At 35.4% G+C, this 21143-nt stretch overlaps 1 long non-coding RNA gene and 1 other non-coding gene across 4 annotated transcripts in view; one reads left to right on the forward strand and one right to left on the reverse strand.

The window, feature by feature from the left end:
- The window catches only part of LOC140625284 (uncharacterized), a 400415-nt gene that overhangs the window by 136293 nt on the left and 242979 nt on the right, over window positions 1-21143 (forward strand). The window lies entirely within an intron of this gene.
- On the reverse strand, window positions 2964-3067 carry LOC140625925 (U6 spliceosomal RNA). Its single transcript, XR_012025192.1, has one exon. It is a non-coding gene; the product is annotated as a U6 spliceosomal RNA (small nuclear RNA).

The following is a 21143-nucleotide window of genomic DNA, read 5'->3' on the forward strand; positions in this document are numbered from 1 at the left end:
TGAAAAAATTTCAGAGGTTATCTATTATATAGGGATAGAAGTTTTGTATTGTTTTCACCAGCAGGTTTTCCCCTACTGCATTTCCTTCTTTGCAGGTGAGTATAATTCCATTAATATGACAAGGACTTTACCTAAATTGGGAAATCAGTGTTCTTTCAGTTGCTTATTCCAAAAACCCTACAGGTATCTTTGACTGCTTGTTTCACGTCTCATATGTGATCTGCCAGTAAATCTTATTAGCTCTACCTTCCAAATATATGTAAAACGTGACCGTTTCTGACTACTTTGCCCTGCCTCCACCCTGTTTACAGTTACTGTAAACTCTCGTTCTCATCTGGATTATTGCAGTAGCATCCTACATGGTTTTCCTATTTTCACACTTGACCTTCCCATTCTGTTCTCCAAAGACCAGCTAGAATCATCTCATTACAATGGAAGTTGGATCATGTGACCCCTCTGCTTTTGACCTACAGTGGCCCCATCACACATGGTAAAAACCAATCTTGACAATAGTCTGAAAGGTGTGGCCTAGCTTACCGTGCTGCTACGATCTGACTTTCTCCCCTTTTCCTGTTGCTGTTTTTGCAACAGCCTTTTAACTTCTTAATTTTGCCAGGTGCTGTCCCCCTCAGGGCCTTGGCATCGCTGTTCTGGCTGTGTAGGATGCTCTTTCCTACATATATTGGCATATCTGATTCTCTTCTTTCTTTTGCATCCTTACTCAAGACCACCTTTTTAGTAAGGCTTTCCCTGGCCACCTTACTAAAAATTTCAGCCTTCTTCCCTTGATTTCTAACCCCCTTTCCCTGCCTTACTATACCCCCTTATTATAACGCTATCAAACATTCTATCTCATTAAAAGTTGAGATTTTTCTCTTTCTGTTTTTACATATTCCAGGTGCTTAGAACATTCTATTACATAATGGATGCTCAATAAATACTTATTTTTAAAATGAACAAATAAGTGAATATGTGAATGAATATGCAAGGCAGTGAATGAGTACAATCTTTTTTGAAATATCTAATAAGGATCTCAAGATTCTTAATGCTTTTCTTAGTGTGTTAGTTATAATCCCTGTAACGATTAAACTATTTTTTTAACTTGTTGAATCTGGCTACTTTCAACATCAATATTAATTGCCCAAGTAGTGTATAGTAGATTATTTTAGAATCTTGATTTAGACTCTTAGATTTTGACCTTTAAGTCTTCCCATTAGTGAAACTGAAAGGCTGTTAAGACTTTTGGAGACTCTGCCATGGATTACATTTCTGCTTTTTTTCTTTCATGATTTATTTCAGCTTGTTAAAATATTTTGTGTTAATTATTTTGTACTTTCATTTTTATTATGCAAAATTATTCAGAATAAAACATGCATATTCTAAAAAAAAAAAAGGTAACATGCGGACAGTGTTGCAAAACTCCAGGTGGGAGCTGTGACTGTCATGTAAAAATGACATATGTAAAAGTTATAAAATATACAACTGAAGTGTTTGAAGGAGAAAGGTGTCATTTGGGGGAGATTTATTCTCAAAGTCATAAGAAAAAAAAAAGGGAAGTGATCCCACCTGTTCCTTCTAGAGGTTCTCATTGCATTGCCATGTTTAATGGCAATTTATGTGCTGTATTACAAACAATTTAAATAAAAAAAAAAGACAAGCTCTTGCCTTCTGGAAAATAGACCAGTTAGAAAAATGATGCACAGTTGCAGAATTAAATATGTTCATTGAGTGGTTGGAACCACTTAGGTTCATCAACAGCGGTATAGGAAGACACATAAATGAAGCCACACTTCTTTTATTTACACAATATACATAAAAATCTTCAAAAATGTATTCTTTTCTGAGATAGAAATTCTATATAGTGAAATGTACACATTTTTATGGTATGATTTGATGACTTTTGACAAATGGGTATAGCCAGCCATATAACCTACTTTGCCGTCATTCCAGCCAGTACCTTCACGTCCTTTTCCCAGTTGTTCCTCTCTCATTCAGAGGCAACCACTTTTCTGACTTTTTAAACTGTTGATTTAGTTTTGCCTAATATTACCTTTCATATAAATGAATTGTTTACTCTTGTATTCAGCCTCTTTTGCTCGCATATTGTCTGTTAGACTTATTCATGTTGTTGTGCCTACCAATATTTTTTTTTTATTGGTGCATGGTGTTCTGCTGTATGAATGTGCTAAAATTTGTCCGTTTTCATCTTGATGGAATTTGAGTTTCTGGTTTTTGCCACTAATGAATAAAGCTTCTGTGAGCATTCTTGTGCAAATGTTTTTGTGGATGTATGTTCTTGTTTTTCTTTTTCTTTTTTGGTAAATATCTAGGGGTGGAATTGCTAGGACAAAGGATAGAGGTATATTTACCTTTTAAGAATCTGCCAAACCTTTCTCAAAAGTAGGGGTCTATTTTACACTTCAAAATACCCATTTATTTTTATTATTTTAAAATGATATGGACTTCTGCAATTCCTAGCAGAAAGTGGCCATTTGGGGAACTTAGATTAGGTACCCAGATCATTCTGTATATACAAGGTATTTTTAAGTGTTGTTGGAAAATCAGCTGTGTTTACCCTGAGAAAGAAAAGTAGGGTATTTCTGATTTTTCTGGGGGTTAAGTATGGAACAAAATGTTTTTAAAAATCTATATGTTAAAAGAGTACTTAAAACCCACTTAATAAGGAAGAAGATAGAAAGTTCCAAACTATGGCTATTGTGGGGATGATTAATCCTACTCCTAATTTGAGTTCACAGTTCAAACTATCCCTCTAAACTATTTTTCCCCACATAGCACAACATAACCATCTTTATTACATGTGTTTCCAGACACTTCCCTAACTGCATTATAGAATGGGTATTACTTTCATTTCTAGAAAAACAAAAACAAAACAAGACTCTTCTCAAGTAGGATGCCAGTGGCATTCTTAAATCCATTTTTATTACATGTGTCTTAAAAAACTTTAAAATATGTAGTGCTGCTCCAATTTGCAGGTCATCCTTGTTCAGAGACCATGCTAATCTTCCTATGGTTCCAGTTTTAGGATATGTGCTGCTGATGGGAGCATCCTACTCACCCCCCAAACTTTTTGAACTCATCAAACCCAATATGTGTTGTGACCATCCACTTTTAGTTTTTCCCATTCATGTTTCATGAATTTTAATATTCCTAACTTTTTCCACTGAATTCATCAAAATTTTGTTTTCTAAGAGTTATTTAATATCCAAAAGAACATAAAAATTTCTGAAACCTCTTTTCATCTTTGAGATGGGGTGTGTGTTTTAAAAGAAGTTTAAAAGGAGTTTCATTCTGAAAGAACTTAAAACCAGTTCTAAACTCATTATCTAGAAGACCTTGCAAAATCAACTATCTTCACCCTGGCCTGTGTCATTGTTGAAGTAGAGCTGTGGAGCTAGCAGTAAGGTTCCTAAAATGCATGTGCTTTCACAAGCCTATTCTCATATGAAATGTTGTTTTTCCTCAGAAACATATTTGTGTTTGAGAAAAAGCAAATACAGGGCAAAATTTTGCGGGAAGGTTGAAAACAGGTACCATGGAAAATATTATTATTGATTTTTATAAATGTATTTGGCAGTGAGTGTGTACTGAGTTGTCCAATGTAAGCATCCAGGACTTTTTTTTTTTTTTTTTTTCCATTGGTAGTATAGTAAAGTCTTCTTTCAGTAAACATTTGCTTTTGGAAAACATAAAAGGTCAGTTTTGGCCAACTGCATCAGTCCTTACTCTGCCATCTGTAAAAAATTTAGGTTTTGCCTTTTTGAATGACCCTTTAAAAATATACAAGACCTAGTTCTATCCTTTACTCTCATAAACCTCCCATTGGACTCTGGTGGGAACGTTTTACAGTTAGGTTCTGAGGAATAGGACATTTCATAATGCCTTCTTGTGAGAACTTCCTTGGGCAGAACTTGGCCAACTCATTCCTCCTGAGAGAGTTCTGTGACCTTACTGATTTTAGAGCTTCAAAATAGACTCTAGGCTATTAAGCAGTAATGCTTCTTGAAGATCTTTCTGTCCATCCATCCATCTGTCCGTCCATCTAATCAACTGTCTACCTCCATGTAACCCTAAAATTCTAGTGTAGCAGACATCCAAAGTATATGACTCTTGATACATTGAGGAGCTATCCTCTTTTGTCTGTCCATTGTCAATCAGTAAGTGTGTCCATTCTTAATGCCCTACTTATCTTTTCCTAGTCCTCTATTATAAAAACATAGTATTTTTTTGAACACTTAATATGTGCCTGGAACTAGTAAAGAGAAAAAGGGAGAAACAGGGTAGCTAAAAATATAATGAGAATCACACAGCAGAGCCAAGATTTAGACCATGCTCCCTCTGAGTCCAAAACCCGTGGATCTTAACTGGTACATACCTTGTGTTATACTGTAGTGTGCCTTTTATTCACTTTTTTTTTTTTTAATAGCAGAAGGAAGGTTATTCATTATCTTGGGAGGGCCTGGTTTATTTACCAGTATCTCTAATGAGTCTGACCAGCTTGAGAGAATTCTTTTCTTCCTCATCTTTGTGTGGCTAGAGCAGATCCTTGGGAGTTCAATAAATGAATCTCCAATTTAAAAATTACCACTTCTTTATGATTATAAAAGTTTACCTTCTTCTTATAGAAGGCCAAATAAATAGACAAATAAGCAAGCAAAAACATAAGTTATTCCCCAAACCCATTATCCAGAAATAACTGAACAAATGCTTGATAAATGGGGGAATTCCAAACCTTTTTTAAAAAGCCTATAATCTTGTTCTGCCTCCTTTTATTTAATAGGAAGACTTGATTGCTTGATATTAATTAAGCATGATTAATGCATGATAAATCTTTAGCTCTCATAAAACCAGGAGATGAAAAAGAGGGAAAACAGCAAATGTTTCAATAATGAAACTTACTATCGGTGTAAACTTGCTGAAGTAGCATTTTATTTGAGAATATACATCTTTGAGTCATTTTGTTTGGAACTATTAAACTGATTCTAAGATACTTATTTAAAAATAATCCCTTATGATCAGAAATACATTTCAGTATTAATAAAAAAATCTTTTTATCTGTATGCTTGTTAAATAGGACTTTATTTAAGAGGACTATAGTAAAAAACAGTTTATTGGTGAAAGTCTAGCCCCTAGTGGACAGGAGTCTCTGGTACACACCCACACACTCAGCTAGTTAGTACTTCTTGAAGAGATACCTGCTAAATCTCAAAGGGCTTCAGAATGGACTAGTGTTCAAGACTCTTGATACTAATATTTTATTCTCTTTTACTTTCATTTTCATAAACTATGCCATAGTTGTATGTCTGGCTTATAAAGACTTTATAGTATTTGAATGAATGCTAAGACTTTTCTATTCCACTATTAAATTATTTTCCCAAGCAGTGATTTTTCTAGCTTTTAGAGAGTGAAAAAGTAAAATTTTCACCAACCCCCCACTTGCCTCCCTTTCTCTTTTCTTTTCCTTTCACTATAAGCATTCAACATTTACATTAACACTTCTCTTTCAGGATAGATTTAGGTGGCACTTAAAATTAACCCCAACACACACACACACCCCATGTACACATTTCACAAAACTGACTGCTTCTTTTAAAACTAAAAGAACTTCTCTTTAGTTACTTCTTTTCTCTTTTGTGAGATGTTAAAAATGATAATTATAGTGCAAAAATTAAACACTCAAATGAGATATGACCATACTTGCGAATAGAATAGTGCCTGATACCTAATATCCAATCAGAATGATGATCTTCTTAAGCTTGCAATAGCCCTTTCATTCTAAGCATTTGTTAAATCACATTTTATGATTCAGAGAAACTATAATTAAACTTACCACTTTGATGACGCTCATTTAGTTTTAGAAACTTAACCCCCAAAGACTGAATTTACATTTTAGGTATATCCCCATTCTGCTATATATGATCTGGGGTTTATGGAATAAAGCAGTTAGGAGCACAAGACTCCAAGACTCAAAACTTTTGTAAGTGATATATGAGGAAAAAAAAGTAAAAACTTAGTAAAAATGGTAGCACTGTTTTATATACATTGAATGGTTAGAAAATATGTAAATACTATAATAACTATGGTGCTTTACCTTGAAACAAACTTGAAGTTTGTGGGTGTTAAAAGGGTAACATCTTGTGAGTTATTGTGAAATGGTGCAAGGAAGATTATCTGAAATTAGGTGGGAGGTTCTAATACCAGATGTGGATGGGTGTGGCTCATAATCCAGGCCAGTGAACTAAGGTAGCTGGCAGATGTTTGAGGAGGGTGTGTGTTTTGTGTATTCCTGCGCAATTGGATCAGTTGGGTGCAGTTTTCTTCATTATCTAGTGTTGCTCACGTGAAATGGTGCATAAGGAAACATTAAATATGCATTGTCCTCAAGTTGTCCCTACTGTATCAAATGCAGCAGAACAAATTCCTGTTTTCCAAACAACAGCAGAACTGATTGTACTCTTTGTGAAGACCTGAAATAGAAGAAAAATGACTCATTTGGAATGAGAGCTATTTAATGTTTAAGACATGGTATAAAACATTGCACATAAGCTGTCCTGGACTTTGTTAGCTTCTCTTTGTGGTATGTCTTTTGGCTGCTACCATCATCAGCACAATAAAATTCATTTATTTCATGTTGCTTTAAGTTGTGCTGTGGGTTTGATATATATATAATATATATATCTATATTATATATATATCATATATAATGTAAGTGAAGCAGGTATGGTTCTTAGTTTCTCTTGAGTGGATGCTTTCTGAAATTTTCAGCAGAAAGCTAGGGAAAGAGAGATTGCAGACATTCTTTGAATTTTAGCTATATGTATATGCAAATAGAGCACACAACTCAAATAATAAAGGGAGGGTGAATTTGTCTCTTTGGTCAATTAAGGTTAGCTTCACCAGTGGTACCATTTCAGAAGACTAAAATAGAAGTTTTTCCAGAATCTGCCCATCCCCACTGTCACCATTGCCTCTCATCTGACTGCAGTAACCTCTTAGCAGCCCTGCCCTTGTCTTTCTCCTCTATTGTTCATTCTCTGCCTGGCTGCCAGGGTGACTGTTGAGAATTATGAATCAGGTCACATCTTTCCTCTGATCTTCCAAAGGCTTCTCATCTTAGGATGAAATCTAAACTCCAACAGGATCTGTAAGGCTCTACATAATACTCTTCTTGACTGTTTCTCTGACACTATCTCCCATTCTTTGATTTGATCCACTCCAGCCATACCGGCCTTCTTTCTGCTCCTCAACATCATCTCTTCCCTTTGCTGGAACATGCTCACCTAGACTTTGCAGAACAATCTTCTTACTCAGATCTCAGCTTTCATCTTCTAGAATGTCACTCCCCCCACCATGACCCTGTTCCTACACTCACCTATTAAATCATCCCATTTTATAATATATTTTATTCATTTTATTTTTTTATGTGTTTATAATTTCTTTTCCTTTAGAAAGAGCTTTTCTCTTCTTCAGCACCATATCTCTGGTACATCTTCTAGTGCATGAATGATTAGGTGCTCAATATCATATTTGTGAAATGAATTAAGGTTGAAAAAAAGTAGCTGGGGAATATCTTTTTTTCCCTAGAAAATAGGCAGAACTTTGTGTTTTATAATGTAAATACTTTCAGACTTTTAAAACTAGTACTGAGCCTTTGTGGTTGTTTTAACCCAGTTAATAAAAATTAATGGTGATAAGCACTTAGCAATGACTTACTATATCCAAGGCACGTTAGTAAATTCTTCTGATATATGAACTCATTTAATTCTTATAACAATTATGTAAGGTAGGTACCATTATTCCAAATTTAAAAGATGAGATAATTGAGTTCCCTGAATAGTGTAGTTAGTAAGTAGCAGCTGGTATTTGAACTTAGGCAGCTTCATTAGAAAGTCATTTGGCGGGCAGCCCAGGGGGCTCAGCGGTTTAGTGCCTCCTTCAGCCCAGGGCCTGATCCTGGAGACCCGGGATCGAGTCCCGCATCGGGCTCCCTGCATGGAGCCTGCTTCTCCCTCTGCCTGTGTCTCTGCCTCTCTCTCTCTCTCTCTCTCAAAAGAAAAAAAAAAAAGTCATTTGGCTTAACCACCATCCTGTCTCCGTAGAAAGGGCATCTACTCATGCAATTGGCTTTCTTACCATGTAAGCTACTGCTTAATACCTAGTACAACACAGAACCTCTGGGGGTTTTGTTGTTGTTTATTTAAATTTTTTTACTTAAAATTATAAGAAGGATAAAATTAGTTAACTACAAGAATATGACACACAAACCCAAAATCAGTGTAAAGATCCAAAATGAAAAAAAAATGCATTTGCTGGACTGTTGAAAGAACCTTAAATATGAAGCAATATATTGATCAGCATATGGATTTTTTTTTTCGTAAATAGCCACTCAAGCTTACTTTGGATGAAGCATCAACTATTTTTTCTTACTGGCTTATAGCTCTTGAAAAAGACATCAGGACAATGGCTTGAAATTTATTTTAGAGCCCATGATGCCAGCCTTAGCATAGCCTAAGGGTGCAGAAACAAAAGAGCCTGTTATTTTCAGAAAGTACAGTGGAGGGGAAACACATCCACAAATAATGAAGGATTGCCAAAACCTGGGAGAGAGGTGGTGACATCAAGATGTAGCTTGCATCTATTGGCATTGCTTGCTGGAATCTACTGAGTCTAGGTCAAAGCATGGTACAAGGAATCAGGAGAGAGAATTCTTGTCTTTCTCTGGCAACTTACTATAAGCCAATTGTATGTCTGAATCTTAATTACTGTGTATGTAAATGTTGATACTGTGTTACACTTAACAGCTTTCCTGTGTGGAAGCAGAACACTGGACTACATGTCCTCTTAGGGAATATTTTAACTTTCATGTACATGATGATAATATTTGGTGGCTCAGAAGGACAAGAATGGAACAATGGCTATGAGATTAATAAAGACAGAATTGCTAAAGGATGTACACTAATGTGCTAAGGTGAGAAAGCTTGGAGATGGCGAGTTAGTCCTTACTGTCAAATGCAATTTATGTATAAAAACAATAGAAGAAAGCCACTAACAACTTCTGGGGCTGTAGAATTATGGGACCATCCACCAGCTATTTTGTATCACTCTTTTAATGTTAAAATTTGAGGTTGCAAAAAAGCCAATAAAATGTGTCTTAGGACATCTTCATTTCCTGCTTTTCTCTCAGTGTTAAACTTAGGGAATTTTCAGCATAAGGAAATTCAGATATTGAAAATTTTGCCATTGCTCTATGCAGATTTATAGCATAAAATGAATGAAATACATACTCCATTGAATGGGGATATGGAGCTAAATTGCTCTATATGGAATGGAAGAAAATATTTAAATTTTTCCCTGATGGGTTGGAGAGGTAGGATTTTGTGAGTCCTAAAATGTGGAGGAGAGAGAGAGAGAGAAGAGGTAGCAGCTCGGCAGAAGATCAATGTTTGAGGGGTGGTGGTGGAAAGGTAGTCGCTAGAATTAAACTTTGGCATGTGGTTAAGCAAATTCTAAGAATAGTAATTCTCAAGTGCAGTTTAAAATTATTCCCTGATCCACCCTTTTTGTGATCCTTTTCTATTTTACCTAAAGTTTTAATAAAATTTACACATCCTATTTTGTAATCCTAATTTACATCCTATTTTGAGGAGTAAGAGAGAGAAGACAAGATGAGATAGCAGCTGCAGGAAATGAGAGGGTAAGGTGAGTGAGAGGTGATGAGGAGACTCCATCTAACCATGAGAATATGTGAAATATTCTGGGAGAGTTTTGGACTTCCTCCAGGACATAAAATGAGGACTAATCCTTTTAATTTAATTATGAAAGCAGTGAGTTCCCCAAAGACTAAAAGACTTTAGAATAAAGCAATAGACACTTTGGATCATCTATGTAAATACTTGTATTACAGAAATTTTGGAAGACATCAAGGAAAAGCATTATATAGCCACTAAAGAAGTGAGTATAAGGAGTATATAAAAGGATGTGTTTTCTCTGCATCCATTCATCCTACTTCTGGCAATAGTCATTTGGGGACCCACTCCTTCCCTTATTTTGTCCATATGGTTTGGTAGAGCATCTCCAATTTCTCTAAGTGGAATGTGAGATTTGGACCTGAGCCAATCAATAATTTACCCTGGCCACAGCAATTGATTAGAAATATAGGCATTGACCCAAACTGGCACAAATGAGATGCAAGAAATTTTCTGTAAATTCTAGGAAACCTATATTTGGACTTTCCTCCTAGGCCTAAATCCTCTTACATTGGCTTTATATTCCGGATCCACTTAGTAGCAAAATAGTAGCAGCAGCTAAGACCCTACTGCTATGTGGATTCTAAGGAAGCCTTTTGAGCAATAGCTGCAACCAAGAAGAGTGATAGCAATGCAACAAGTGTTGGTAACATAGGGAAAGAACTTGAGTGAGAAAAGGGAGTATAGCATGGAGAAACTCAGAGAATTTATATACCAGGTGCTGTGTTTAGGCTACATGTACTATTTTAATACTTAAAGCAACTATTATTTCCTTTTGGCAGATAAGGTACTTAAGTATTGGGTTGAGTAATTGAGGAAGAAGCAAGACATTAATGCTCTGATATTGCATCCCATTCCAAGCTCTGATGTTAACTGCTCTGAAATTGTAGAGATAAAAAAAGGAGGAATTTGGGGGGTTCTGGGCTACAGATTTTTCCCTTATGGGCTCAGAGAAAGATAATTATATTCCTTGATTCTGTGGGACTCTCTATAATGCCCCCATCCCTCCACATCTCTTTCCCTGCTGGGATCTAATAGGAAATATGATTTTCATTTTATTTAGTATTTTAATTGTTGATATGGAAGCCTTGTATTTCCTTTTACAATCTAATAAATGAGGCTTTCTCAGTGGTGAAAGAGTTTCTAAGACATAAAGCTTAGCTACTTTTCTTAACCTATTTTCATTGGCTCTTGATCTATTTGAATGTGACTTACTGTCTAACAGAGGAGTATATAAAATATCTTTGAGTTACCGAAAATTCTGAATTATCAGTGTATGAGTTAATGAGGTTTATCTATGGTAGAAGAGCTATTTTAAATCTGGAGAAATCGTGAGAACATTAATATTGTGGGGATGTGCATTGTGCACCGGAAAATGTAAGCATTATTTTTCTAAATGGACAAAGTGAACTTCTATGAATACAGTGAAGACAGTGGAGATAGTGGAGGTTGGTGCCCCCTGGTTAACGCTGTGTAAGCTGCATACTTTTGTTTCTGTGTTTAAAAATATAGCCATGAAAAGGTAGTTTCTAGAAATGTAGATTCCAATGCTTATGTAACTACTGATTTCTAGTTATAGGAAAGAAAAAAAGAAGCCATTTTCAACATATGGAACTAATGTTAGGAAAGCCTTTTATTGTCTAAAAGGGCAATTATGTACTTGAGAGCTCACCCTTTTCCTCTTCCTCTAATACAATCAACAACAAATATTTAAAGCAGGATTTATATAAGACATTTCTTCCATAGCTCCATTTTCTGGATGTTATTTGGATTTCTTTAATCCAGAAACCATCCTAGTGCTCACTATTAATTCTGAATCAGAATTAGCTGAACTGAATGGCATATTAATGATTAGGATTAAAAGTAACTGTTTCGATCTAGTTTTTCCTAGAAGAAAGTGGGTACTTTCCCAAGAACAGGCTTTACTGAGGGGGCAAGAGAAAGCCAGAGTCCATGTATTTCTCTTGGGAAAACTAAATTAAAAGAAGTAGCTCCAAAATACATTGCTGTGCTTTAATTTTAAATCCACAAGGACATTTTTAAAGAAGAATCACTTGAGTTCCAAGTGAGAGTGTTGAGTCACAATATTGTAATTTTAAATTGGGACTGGTTTGGGACACATGGAAGAATCTTTATTATTTTCAGAGGGCTTGGGCCTGCTATTTTCATTAGCTGGAATCCAATATAAGAGACAGCCAGGGCAATTCTCTTTGAAAGAAATCCAGAAACTAGCTGAGCAATTCCTACACATTGGTCAAACAAGAAAATTCCCACATCAAAATGGGTTGGAAAGTCTGAGACACACTCTTTCTATTCCCTACTGACAGCATAGCGCCATATAACTAAGAGGGAACTCCTAACTTCCAGCTTTTCTTTGAGGAGTGAAAGGTTTGGACCCTTCATCTAGTGCCTCACTTTTAAAACTTCCACTTGCAGGGTGGACTCTCCAAACACCTAGCTCTGAAAGCCAACAGGGTTTGTGTCCCTGAGACTCACAATACTATAGCAAATAATAAAACCATTTTTAATGAGCTTTAGAGAGCTCACGATGGCTGTTTCCCTAGGGCTCAGTGCAGAGAGAACAGACAAAAAATGCTCACCTTCCAGTCTTTCCTTGAAAAGTATATATTTACATTAAAAGCTGCTGCCTGAGGGTCAGACTTCCAATTTAGCACACAGTGGATGATTGCCATTGTCCCTGGAGGCCTAGGATGCCTCTAATGCCTTCTCCCTCTAATCCACTTCAAATCACCTGCTAAAAGCTTGTACACATGTTTGTACCCCAGCTTTAGTGGCTGCTGCCTGAGGGACAGGTCCCCAGATCACCTGGCTCTGATATCCCATGGGGCTTATGTTCACAAGTCCCACAGGACTGTAGCAAACAAAGAAATAGTTCTTAACCAGCCATCCTCCCAGGGCTCAGCACAGAGTGAGCTGGCAACAAACAAACAAACAAACAAACAAACAAACAAACAAACAAAAATGCCCATTTACTAGTCTTCCACTGAAAAATGCCTATTTGCATACTTTAAAACTTGCTACCTGCGGGTCAGGTTTCTAATTTAGCATGTATCTAGAGGCTGACTGAGATTTTTTTTCTGGAGACCAAGGAAGCCTGTAGATACTTTCCCTGCTGCCTTCTTTCCTTCTCCAAGACACCTGGAAGATGTTTGTACTCATACCTGGTACACCAGCATTTGTGGCTGCTAACCAAGGCATAGGCCCCTGGACTGCATGGCACTGATAGCCAACAGGGTTTGTATTCATGAATCCCACAAGACTGTAGCAGATCTTGATGGCATTAGGTGTACCTCCTCCCCCACCAGAACTGTACCTAGGCCAAGTGCAGAGCAACAGACAAAAATGGCCACCTCTCAGTTTCCTGCTGGAAGGGGCCCAAATGCATACTTTTCCAGCTGCTATGTGAGAGTTCAGCTTCCATTTAACTGCATCTAGGTGCCAACTGTTATCTTTCATTATGGAACATTGATGGGTCTTTGCATACCCTCAGCTATTAGGGAGGACCAAGAATAAGAGGCAGGCAGTTAGATACCTAGAGAAGTTTGAAAGACGACTAGGAGCTTGGGGTGGGCTGATTAATACATTTTGTCTCCTACACTTGACCTCTCAAGACTGGAGAGATGGCTATTTTATCCAATGTACAGAAAACTACAGAGTCATGGAAAATGAAAAAACAGGAATATTTTCCAAATGAAAGAACATGATAAAAACAACTTCACATCTTAGTGAAATGGAGATAAGTGATTTATCTGATGGGGGTTAAAAATAATGGAAATAAAGGTGCTCGCCAAGATCAGGAGAGCAATGTATGAACACAGTGAGGCTTTAAACAAAACAATAGAAATTATATAAAAGCACCAAACATAAATCATGGAGCTGAAGAATACAATAACTGAACTGAAAAATTCAATATGTAGCTTCAGTGGTATATTAGCTGCAGTAGAAGAAAGGATCAAGAAACTTGAAGACAGGGCACTAGAATTCAATCAGAGGAGCAAAAAGGAAAAAGCAAAGATAGCTTAAGTGATTCATGGGATACCAGCAAGCCAACCAGTGTACACATTATAGGCATCCTAGAAGGAGGAGTGAGTGAGAGAAAGGAACAGAAAGCTTATTTGAAAAAAAAAAAAAAGTGTCTGAAAATTTCTTGAATTTGAGGAAAGAACAGATGTCCAGATGCAAGAAGCCCAGAGAGCAAAAACAAGAGGAATCCTAAGAGATTCACAGGAGATACATTATAGTTAAATTGTCAAACATTATAGACAAGAAATGAATAGTAAAAGAAACAGGAGAAAAACAAGGTGTTTCTTACAAGGCAACCCCCAATAAGATAGTGGGCAGTTTTGTTTTTGTTTTTGTTTTTGTTTTTGTTTTTTTTTAGCAGAAACTTTGCAGGCCAGAATTAACTAGCATGGTATATTCAAATGACAAAAGGAAAAACTTGTCAACCAATCTGAAGTCATCCTTCAGAATTGAAGGAGAGAGAAATAGTTTTCCAGACAAGCAAAATCTGAAGGAGTTGTCACCACTAGACTGGTTTTACAAGAAATATTAAAAAGAATTCTTCAAGTGAAAACAATAAAATACTAATAACAGGAAAACATCAAAGTATAAAACTCACTGGAAAATTAAATATATATTTAGAATACTCTAATGTTGCAATGATGATGGTAAATTAATTGTAACTCCATTAGAATACTCTAATGTTATAATGGTGGTGGGTAACATATATAACTTATATAAAATAACTATAAACACAATAATTTGTGAGGGTATGTATACACAGTGTAAAAGGAAGTAAATTGTGCCATCAAACACATAAATAGAGGAGGGGAGTATATAAATCTAGAGCTTTTGTGTATGTTGGAAGTTATCAGCTTGAAATAGACTATTATAATATCTTTATGTAAGACCCATGACAACCACAAAGCAAAATCTTATAGTAAATATACAAAAGATAAAGAAACCTAAGCATACCATTACAGAAGATCATGAAATCACAATGGAAGAGAATAAGAGAGGAAGAAAGGAACAAAGGAATTACAAAACCACAGAAAACAATTAATAAAATGGCAAGAAGTCCACACATATCAATAATTTATTTAAATGTAAATGGACTGTTCACCTATCAAAAGACAGAGTGGCCAAATAAATTAAAAAAACAAAAACAAAAACAAAAACGTCAAGCCCAAGTATATGCTGCCTGTAAGAGATTCATTTCAGTTTTAAGGACATATGGAGACTGAAAGTGAAGGAATGGAAAAGGAGTTTCCATGCAAATGGAAGCCAAAAGAAAGCAGAAGTAGTTATACTACATACAGACAAAACAGACTTTAAGACAAAGACTGTGACAAGAGACAAAGAAGGTAAGTGTATAATAATAAAGGAGTCAAGGGCATATAAGATTTGTAAATATTAATGCATTCAACATAGGAGCCTCTAAATCTATAAAGCAAAATTAACAGAACTCAAGGGAGAAATATACAGAAATACAATATTAGAGGACTTCAGGACCCTACTTTCAACAACGGATAGATCATCTAGGTAGAATATTAGTAAGGAAACATTGGACATTAATTACATGTTAGACTTGATTGACTTAACAGACATTTACAGAACTTTTTATCCCATAGCAGCTGAGCACACATTCTTCTCAAGCACACATGGAATATTCTCCAGGATAGATCATATGTTGGAACACAAAACAGTCTTAATAAATTTAAGAAAATTGATATAATATCAAGCATCCTTTCCAAACACAATGGTATGAAACTAGAAATTAATTACAAGAAAAAAAACCCTGGAAAATTCACAAATATGTGGAGATTGAAAATCATATTAGTGAATAACCACTGAGTCAAAGTAGAAATTAAAAATATCTTGAGACAAATGAAAGTGGTAGTACAATGTACCAAAGCTTTTGTGATGCAGCAAAACAATTCTAAGAGGGAAGTTCATAATGATAAATGCCTACCTCTAGAAGCAAGAAAAATTCCAAATAACCTACTTTTATATTTCAAGGAACTAGGAAAAATAAAGAAGAAATTAAGCCCAAATAACGTAGAAGGAAGGATAACAAAGATCAAAGCAGAAAAAAAGAACAGAATCTTAAAAGACGATAGAAAGTATCAATGAAACTAAGCTGATTTTTTGAAAGGAAGGAAACCGATGTTTACTAGACTTACCAAGAAAAATGAGAAGACTCAAAATCAGAAATGAAAGAGATGTTACAACTGATACTACAGAAATATAGAGGATTTTAAAAAAGATTTTATTTACTTATTCATGAGAGACATACACACACACAGACAGACACAGAGGCAGAGGTAGAAGCAGGCTCCATGCAGGGAGCCCAAAGTAAGATTCGATCCCTGAACCGTGGGATCACGCCCTGAGCTGAAGGTGGAGGTTCAACTGCTGAGCCACCCAGACGTCACAAATACAGAGTATCTTAAGAGACTACTATGGACAATTACATGCCAACAAATTGGACATTCTGGAAGAAACGGATAAATTTCTAGAAACATACAACCTACCAAGACTGAGTCATAAAAAGAAAGTCAGAACAGACTATTAGTAAAGAGACTGATTCAGGAATCAGAAATCTCCCAACAAAAGTTCAGGACACCTGGTTTCATGCGTGAGTTCTACCAAACATGTAGAGAGGAACTAATACCAATACTTCTGAAACTCTTCCAAAGAAATGGAAGAGGAGGGCATGCTTCCAAATTAATTTTACAAGGCCAGCATTATCCTAATACCAAAAGCAGACAAAGACATCATAAGAAATGAAAATCATAGGCCAATATTTCCAATGAACCTAGATGCTAAAATCATCAAAAAAAATCAGCAAACAAATTTTGGACATACATTAAAAGGATCGTATACCAGGATCAAGTGGGATTTTTTTCCAGGAATACAAGGATGATTCAGTATCTGCAAATAAATCAATGTGATATACCACATGAATAAATGAAGGATAAAAATCATATAATCATCTCAATGGGTGCAGAAAAAGCATTTGACAAGATTCAAGATCCTTTCATGATAAAAACTCAACAAACAGGGTATAAAGGCAACATACCCCAATATAATAAAGGCTAATCTCATACTCGGTGGTGAAATGCTGAAAGCTTTCCCTGTAAGATCAAGAACAGGACAAGGATGCTCACTCTTGCAGCTTTTATTTGAGAGAGTATTGAAAGTCCTAGCCAGAGCAATTAGGTAAGAAAAGGAAACAAAAGCTCCAAATCAGAAGTAAAGAAGTAAAATTGTCTTTATGTATGAATGCCATGATATTTCTTAAATAAAAATCCTTGATTGTACCAAAATACGTTAGAAATACTAAACCCAGTAAAGTTGCAGAAACAAAATACAAAAAAATGCAATTACATCTCTGTGACAATGAATTATCAGAAAGACAAATTAAGAAAATCCAGTTTGCAACAGCATTTGGAAAATTATATACTTAGGAATAAATTTAGCCAAGGAGGTGAAAGAAGTGTTTACTAAAAAAACTGTAGCACTGGTGAAAGAAATTAAAGACGATACAAATACTTGAAAGATATTCCATGCTAATAGATTGCAATAATTGATATTGTTAAAGTGTCCATATGTCATAAGCAACCTACAGATTCAGTGCAATCCCTGTCAAAGTTCCAATGACATTTTTCACAGAGACAGAAAGAATAATCCTAAAATTTCATGTAATACAAAAGAATCCACATAGCCAAATAAATCTTGAGGAAGAACAAATCTAGAGGCATCACACTTTCTGATTTCAAGCTATACTATAAAGTTGTAAACAATCAAAACAGTATGGTATTGGCCTTAATACAAATATAGACCATTGGAGCAGAATAGAGAGGCTAGAAATAAGCATGCATACGTATATGTTCAATCAGTTTGCAAAACAGAGTCAAGAATATGCAATAGGAAAAGACAATCTGTTCAATAAATGGTGTTGGGGAAACTGGACAGCCAAATGCAAAAGAATGAAACCTGCATTATCTTATACCACACACAAAGATCAGCTCAATATGGATTTAAGACTTGAATGCAAGACCTAAAACTATAAAACTCCCAGAAGAAAACATAGGGGGTAAGCTCCATGACATCAGTCTTGGAAATCTGTTTTTGGATCTGACACCAAAAGCCAAAAGCCAAAAGCCAAAAGCCAAAAAAAAAAAAAAAAAGCTTTTGCAAGATGGAGGAAATAATCAACAAAATGAAGAGGCAACCTGTTGAATGGGAGGAAATATTTGCAAATCATATATCAGATAAGGGGTTAATATCCAAAATATATAAAGAACTCATACAATTTAGTAGCAAAAAAAAAAAAATCCAACAATCTGATTAACAAATGGGCAGAGGATCTGAATAGATATTTTTTCTAAAGAAGACAGACAGACAAACAACAGATACATGTAAAGATGCCCAGCATCTATAATGATAAGGAGAATGCAAGTTATAACCACAATGAGATATCATTTCATACTTGTTAGAATGGCTGCTATCAAAAAGATAGGAAGTAACAAGTGTTGGTGAAGGTGTGTGGAAAAGAGAACCCACTGTTGGTGGGAGTATAAATTGGTGCAGTCATTATGGAAAACAGTATGGAGTTTCCTTAAGTTAAAAATAGAATTAGTTGTATGTCAGCTATACCTCCGTATTAGTAATAAAAAATACAACTAGCATACGACTGAGCAATCTCATTTCTGGATGTGTCCAAAGGAAATGAAAATAGAATCTTGAGTGACATCTGCACTTTGCATTCCCATCTAAGTGTCAGTTGATGAATGAATAAGGAAGATTTATACATGCAAACATACACACATGCATACATATAGTGTGTGTATCATATTTTTCATTTTTTTAAATCTTTTTTTTAAGATTTTATTTATTTATTCATGATAATCACAGAGAGAGAGAGAGAGAGGCAGAGACACAGGCAGAGGGAGAAGCAGGCTCCATGCAGGGAGCCCGATGTGGGATTCGATCCCAGGTCTCCAGGATCGCGCCCTGGGCCAAAGGCAGGTGCCAAACCGCTGAGCCACCCAGGGATCCCTTTAAATCTTTTTTTTTTTTTTTTGTATCATATTTTTCAGTCATGAGAAAGGATATCTTACTGTTTGCAACAACATGGATGAGTCTGGAGGCACCATGCCAGTTGAAATAAGTCAGAAAGGGAAAGATAAATACTGTATGATCTCACTTATATGTGGAATCTAAAAATGCTAATAGCAGAGACTAGAATGGTGGTTACCAGGGTTTGGGTGATGATTGGGGTAAGGGGGAAATATTCAAAGAGTGTAAACTTAGAACTATAAGATGAGTAAGTTCTGAGTATCTAATGTACAGTATAATAAGTTCTGAGGATCCTATAACTGAGGACCTTACAGTACTGAATTATATACTTGAAAATTGATGAGAGTAGATCTTAAATATTCTCACCACAAACAAAAGAAATGGGAATTATGTGGTGTGAAGCAGGTATTAGCTAACATTATGGTGGTAATCATTTTGTATTATATAAATGTATCAAATCCACCCTTTAACTTACACAATATGTCAGTTATATCTCAGTGAAGCTGAAAACAAATCAATACAACAAAAATGAGAGACTGCCAGGGTCCTGGGTTTTACTGGGGCAACTGGTACCACCCATTTTTTTTTTTTTTTGGTACCACCCATTAAAGCTCCTTCCCAATCACAGGATTCACTTAATGTATTTTTTTTTCTTAAAAAATTTATAGAATACCTGAATACATTTTTGTTAACATTAAAAGATGTAAAGAGTTCCCCTTCAATCACCATCTTTTTCCAATCTAACTCCCCCTTCTCAGAGATAACCATTTTTTAACAGTTTGCTCTGTATCCTTTTTAGCCCTTTTCTAAAACATTTATGTTTGCATTCTATGTACTGCATGGACATCATATAGTTTTTTTTTTTTTAAAGAGGCTCATAATGTATTTAATGTATATACTCATGATGTATGATCCTGCAACTTCCCTTATAACAATATGAATCTTAGATATATTTTTATATCATTATCTATAGATTATCTTCATATTTAAATTATGCAGAGGATTCCATAGTTTTGGTGTTTCCTGGTCATTTATTTCTGATACTAGATTATTTCTAACTGTAATATTACAGTGAACATCTTTGTGCATGATGGTGAAGTTCAAGGTCACACAACTAGAAAAAGACTAGGATTTGATTTTACAGAAGTAGTATTTCTGTAAAATGGATAGCTAGACATAATTTTTAAATCGAAGTTAGACAATATGTAAGTACACTCGTTGTATATAATTCATTCATTTATTTATTTATTTATTTATTTATTTATTTTTATAAATTTATTTTTTATTGGTGCTCAATTTGCCAACATATAGAGTAACACCCAGTGCTCATCCCATCAAGTGCCCCCCTCAGTGCCCGTCACCCAGTCACCCCCACTCCCCCGCCCACCTCCCTTTCTACCACCCCTAGTTCGTTTCCCAGAGTTAGGAGTCTCTCATGTTCTGTCTCCCTTTCTGATATTTCCCACTCATTTTTCCTCCTTTCCCCTTTATTCCCTTTCACTATTTTTTATATTCCCCAAATGAACGAGACCATATAATGTTTGTCCTTCTCCGATTGACTTACTTCACTCAGCATAATACCCTCCAGTTCCATCCATGTCGAAGCAAATGGTGGGTATTTGTCGTTTCTAATGGCTGAGGAATATTCCATTGTTGTATATATTTTAATAGAAACCTCCAAATTATACTCCAGAAGTTAGTACCAAATTACATTCCCACCAAAACTGGGTGTAATTTTTTTTATACCTGTATGACACTGGATATTAACCACTTTTAAACTTTTCCAATCCAATGGAGTTAAAAAAAAATCGGTGTTGTTTTAGTTTGCATTTCTCTGATTATCTGATGTTACAGCAGTAAGATGTACTATTTTTCATGTGCATTATTTGTGATTCTTCCTTTCTAAATTGCCTATTATTCTTATTTTTTTCTCCTTTTTCTTTTCTTAATGATCATTAGGAGCTTTATATATATTATATATTTTAAGACTTTATCAGTTAACAAACCCTTTCTCCTGTTGTGTTGCTTTTTTATTTAACTTTGTTTATAGTGTTATTTGGAGTGCAAAAATATATTAACATATATTTAATCAAATTTAGCATTATTTCCTATAATGGCTTTGGAATATTTTTGTTCCTTAAGAATACATTCTTCTCTTGAACGTTGGCTGTGAGGTTGAGAGGTTGGAATTTGGTGTCATGATGCCTGAGATCAAATCCTAGCTATATCTTTTTCTAGTTGTGTGACCTTGAACAAGACACCTCTACATGT

Source organism: Canis lupus, chromosome 36 (assembly GCF_048164855.1).
Source record: "Canis lupus baileyi chromosome 36, mCanLup2.hap1, whole genome shotgun sequence".
In the NCBI taxonomy this organism is placed as follows: domain Eukaryota; kingdom Metazoa; phylum Chordata; class Mammalia; order Carnivora; family Canidae; genus Canis; species Canis lupus.